The sequence below is a fragment of the Parasteatoda tepidariorum genome, chromosome 5 (assembly GCF_982258835.1).
Source record: "Parasteatoda tepidariorum strain Cologne lab strain chromosome 5, Ptep-v5.0, whole genome shotgun sequence".
Lineage (NCBI taxonomy): Eukaryota > Metazoa > Arthropoda > Arachnida > Araneae > Theridiidae > Parasteatoda > Parasteatoda tepidariorum.
This window is the reverse complement of record NC_141759.1, coordinates 26,234,063-26,240,115: the sequence shown is the minus strand read 5'-3', so window position 1 is coordinate 26,240,115 and position 6,053 is coordinate 26,234,063.

Below are 6,053 nucleotides of genomic sequence, written 5' to 3'. Positions count from 1 at the left end.
GAAAGTGATAGTAAAATTATACTTTGAATTAGTGATAGGTAGTGGTAGAAAAATTAAATTTCGTTACCAATGGAAAATATTTTATTTTAAAGCGGAGAGCAAGTTGGCTTCTCTTCTGTGTGTGTGTGTATATATATATACTATATAAATATGTATTTATTAAAAACTTTTTGTTAATTTATGTAATTTTTGCCATGTGTAAATCGTGGGCTAAAAATATGTGCAAAACAGGCAATTCATGTTTCTTTCCTTTTTTCTGAAATAAAAGTTAATTTGCTAAAATCATGAAAAATTGTATAATTAAATATCAACCTTATTAATTATAAACCTCTTTAAATTATCCAGTCTAATATTATCTTGCGCACGTCTATTTTTGGGCCCATCCTTGGTAACTAATAAATCAAACGCGCTTCGAGTACTGCAGTAAGAATGAGCTATAAAACAAAATTCTTCTATTTACGCTTTTACCTCATATTGCTCTACGGTTTTCTTATTTTGTAATCTGGCAATCTCATTACGAAAATATTTTAAATCATTCTTGAAAATTTTCCCGTTCATGTAAGTTCATTTGAATTCGATACTCGCTTTATCGATTTTGTTTTATGCTTTGTTTTTTTTTTTTCTTTCCATTTTATATATATTTTTTTTTTTTTTTTACATTTTATTTTCTGCTTTTTTTTTGCGTGATATTTATTACTTAATGTGTTCGATTCTATTTTGTTTCAATTTTTTCAGTGCTCCTCACACTATTATATTAATATACTTTTCTTTTGCTATATTGATACAATATTAGAAAGCACGCCTTTTTGGTGGATATAATCGTGTGAGCTGATGAAGAGATTATATCTTTTTCGGATTTTTATTAATTTTTTCAAAAAAATTTTCTTCTCTTTTTTCATTATTCCGTAATTTTTTCCATGATTATAAAATAAAGGTATTTCATAATACCTTCTTACTATCAATTTTAGATAACAAGAAATCCGTTTCGGTCTCAGGCACCCCGACCAACCGACAGGGCTAGGACTAGGCATTACTACTCGTCCAATAAAAGGTATAAATTGTTAACGTCCAGGGTTCACACGATAAAAAGTAAATTAGTGGTAGCTAAGTTTTTTCAAGGCTGCTGAAATATGCTTCAATTTTTCTTTCATTTCTGAATTACAGCATTTTATCAGAGTTATTTTTTGCATCCATACATATTTCCAATAAATTAAATATTTATTGATAGCTTAAAGCATCCAGACCTTGGGAGTCCTGAATGATCTTTCAAATAGTGCCAAAGCAAAACCTTTGGTGCTGTATACATAAGGAAGATTCTACATTTCTATAGATAAGGATGTTTTCTTAGCAATATAAAATTTTAAATACATATAATTTAAATAACTATTGAACCGCCAATTTAAACGGAACTATTTTAAATAAAATAAAGCATTTTTTTGAACCATTTGAATTCATATACTTTCTTGAAAAAATTTTATTCAACAAAAAAATAGTAATTTGATAAAAATAAATACATTGAGCATCAATATTTGAAACAAGTATGAAAAAGAAATTCACTTCGAATATATTTCTTACTAATGATTGGATTTCTCGTTGCAATGTGTCGATCTTAATGGTTGAAAAGGTTCTTTTTATCTTTTAACTTCAGTCACACTAGTCACAAAACTAGTAACTAGTCACAAAAGCGTTCTCTCTTTGAATAAACATATCTTTACTTTTGGAAAAGTTGACAGGCATGAAGTATATCTTATTTTAATAACGAATAAAAACTTTTCATCAGCAAAGAAACCCGCACTTATGGGCTCACCCATCACCTCCTACATCAGAAAGCCTCCACACGGTTTTTTATAAGTAGTCTGCGCAGATTAATTAAAAAGTGAACCACTTGTGCGCATGAACCCAAATTCTATTTTAAAAGTACTTGAGAGAAATTTATCATATATATCTGAGAATTGAATCTGTAGTGGTTGGCAAGTAAATAAAACAAACCAATTATATCCATAAATTAAACACATTTTTAGACATATATTTGCTACCACTTTCTAATTTTTAATAGATTTCATATTAAATGGTTCTTTCACTAATTGATTTACTTTCATAGTGATGTGATCGGACTACCTATAAAAAAGCGTGTGAAGGCTTTCAGTTATAGGAGGCGTTGGCTCACCTAGAGCTGAATGTCTTTTGACTATATAGATTTCAATCGTTTCTTGACTGCGACAACCAGCATTCATATCGCTTATTGGAATAGATCGCCATTCAAAATTTTGAAAAATTTCCATCTCGCTAGAACGTTCAAAATTCTACCTGATGCCATTAGAAGTTAAAATTTCTTCCTAAATGATTCAAACACAAAACTGAAAAAAAAAAAACTTTTAAAACTCTGTTACTTAAGTGGACTAAAAATAAGAAAACATTTTTTAAAAATTTTTATGAAAAAATAGGGTGTATCCTTTCTGTAATTAACTTTTATCCCCACCAAAAATATCCCCCGCCTCTACTAAAAGTACTGCAGATTTCGTTTCCTTTTAACCCTTAACACACGAAGCCCTTTCAACGGTTGAAAAAGCGAACTCTAAACACAAAAAGTTTACTAGACAAAACTCCTCATTATATTAATCATACAGAGAGGCAAACTGCTCCGTATTTCACTAGTTTTTTTTTAAAAAAAAAAAAAAAAAAAAAAAAACTGCAGAGAACTACAAACAAAAATTTGCAGATTTTCGGTTAATTTTACCAACTTTTTAAAGGGCTTGACCAGCCCCCACATGGTTTTTTATAGGTAGTCCGATCAGACCACTGTGAAGAATATCCACTTTCCGAACGAGTCACTTAATACAAAATCTAGTTAAAATAAGAAAGTGGTAGTAAATATATGACTAAAAATTTGTTTTATTTATGAATATTATTAGTTTGCCTTATTCACTTGTCAACTACTACAGATTCAATTCTCAAATTTATAAGATGAATTTCTCTCAATTACTTTTATAAAAGGTTTTGGGTTTATGCGCACAACTGGTTAACTTTTTAAATCGTCTGCGCGGACTACTTATAAAAGACCGTGTGGAGGCTCAACACGGCTTAACCGCTTCAAAGCGGGCGAGTCATCTATGCATTCTCATGGTGGCGACAATCACGGTAAAAAAGATAAAACTGGTAAATAAACTATTTTTAAAAGCAGTTTGTTTGTGGGCGGGGTTAATAGTGTTCTTTATTTAATTCACCACTACTTAGTTTAAATTAAAAATTATATACTTACACTTTTAACAAATATACATACCTGCCAACTTTCACTATTTCCGAGAATGGATTTTCAGAGTGGTTATAAAACAATAAACGAAAAACAATATGACTCAAAAATATATTTATAATTTGATCCCGTTGAAAATCGCTAGCGCAAGGATTATTATGCTTTTATATATTAATTGTAATAATTTATATGTAGTGGTGGTCAAAGTCATTTATAATTATATTTATAAATCAAAAAGTTAATTGGAATATCATGAGTATTACTATCACTTTAAATATGAAAATAAAATCTTCCGGAAAATCCGGAAGAGTTGGCAGGTATGAATATAGATTTGAGCTCAAATATAGTTTTACAAATACAGCTCTTCCCCTCACCTTATATTTTATAAGCACGACTACAAGTATAAACTTACGTCGACCAGTGCTTCTGTTAGTCTTGTTATATTGCTATAAACACAGTACTCCAGTCGAATACGGGCATCATCACAGATGAAGAAGTGGAGTACCCGCTCCGCGGTCAGGTACTTCATACTACACCTCAGTCTAAGTCAGTCTAATATACACCGAAGAGCCATTACATTATGAGCTCCCTGCTAATAACATGTAGGACCACCTTTAGTCCTCAAAACTGCTAGCACCCGTCGTGGCATTGATTCCACAAGGTGCTGATAGGTAGTCTGAGGTATCTGGTACCAAGCGCTCACCTACTGTTCCTGCAATTCCCTCACATTGCGATGGGGTAGCGTGGCAGCACGAATTTGGTTTTTCAAGTAGGACCACAAATGCTCTATTGGATTCAGGTCAGGTGAATTTGGGGGCCAAGACATGACTTGAAAGTCACTGGAATGTTCCTCGAACCAATCCATGACGATTCGACAATTATGACATGGTGCATTATCCTGTTGGTAAACACCATCCCCCGCAGGAAAAACTGTTGCCATGAATGGGTGAACCTGGTTTGCAACTATGTTCAAGTAGCTTACAGACGTCAGGGATTATTATATGAGGATTATGGGTTTGTTCTTGGGCGAGAAACCATGAAAACCTGGGCGAGCCCATTGTTATAGATGGAGGGTGGTCATAATGTAATGGCTCTTCGGTGTAGATTGGATGTATTAGATTTAAAGCAAAAGCAAAAAGAAGGTTGTCAAATTAGCCATGCCCAAACTTATGCTTCCGCTTTTTATTTTTTCTATCCTGTTTCTGATTTCATACGAATATATTTATGACTGACCCGTTCCGAAGAGATTAACTGTAATGTCTTCGGAGCTCTAAATCTGTGTACTTTTAACCCTCAGCCAGGGCCGGAAGCCTATATATACCAAGACCTAAAAGATCAATCACTGGTACGAAATGCATCTCATTCTAGCATTATTTTCAAAAAAACATTAAATTTCTGCAACTACAGCGATTGTTTTTACAATCTCTGATTGTTTTTGCAAATATATAAAACTTCTTTTTCCCTGAAAAAAAGTAGAAATTGTTGAACAGTTTGAAGAAGAAACTAGATCTACTCCTACCGAAAGCAAGTTTTAAATCTGAAATGGGGTTGCTCATCACCTCCTACATCAGAAAGCCTCCACACGGTTTTTTATAAGAAGTCTGCGCAGATTAATTAAAAAGTGAACCACTTGTGCGCATGAACCCAAATTCTATTTTAAAAGTACTTGAGAGAAATTTATCATATATATCTGAGAATTGAATCTGTAGTGGTTGGCAAGTAAATAAAACAAACCAATTATATCCATAAATTAAACACATTTTTAGACATATATTTGCTACCACTTTCTAATTTTTAATAGATTTCATATTAAATGGTTCTTTCACTAATTGATTTACTTTCATAGTGATGTGATCGGACTACCTATAAAAAAGCGTGTGAAGGCTTTCAGTTATAGGAGGCGTTGGGTTGCTACCAGCTTTTTCTCTTTTCAGTGTCTATCTCTCACCCATGCCCTTAACACACGAGGCCCTTTCAACGAATTAAAAAAGCGAATGTGAACCACGAGAAGTTTACAAGATATAACTGCTTTTCACGTTAATTATACAGAGATTTCAACAGCTCCGAATTCGATAAAATATCTTAAAAAAAACAATAGAGGACAAACTAAAATTTGCAGAATTATATGTCAATTTTTTAAAGAGCTCGACCAACGCCTCCTATAACTGAAAGCCTCCACACGGTTTTTTATAGGTAGTCCGATCAGACCACTATAAAGGATATCCACTTACCGAACGAGTCATTTAATACAGAATATATTTAAAATAAGAAAGTGGTAGCACATAAATGACTAAAAATTAATTTTATTTATGAATATTATTGGTTTGCCTTATTCACTTGTCAACCACTACAGATTCAATTCTCAAATATATAAGATACATTTCTCTAAATTACTTTTATAAAAGGTTTTGGGTTCATGCGCACAACAGGTTCACTTTTGAAACAGTCTGCGCGGACTACTTAAAAAAGACCGTGTGGAGGCTCGACATGGCTGAACTGTAACAAAGTGGTATATAAAGTAAGCTTTTGAATCATTTAGAAGTAGTGGAAGGTATTAAAACCCTATAAATCAATTTTAACAAATCAAGAATCATACATTAAATGACAAACACTCGGAAACATCCGCTGTCCGGAGCAAGTTGATATCTCTGTGCATATTATACTTGAAGACCACTAAATAAAGTGGTCAAGGAGTAAAAAAATCTAACATTCCGAATTGTAAACAGTTTATAAATGAAATTTGTGCCTGTGAGACACTTTTTGAGTGAAAAATGTTGCTTGGCATATTTTGCTCTTTTTAGAC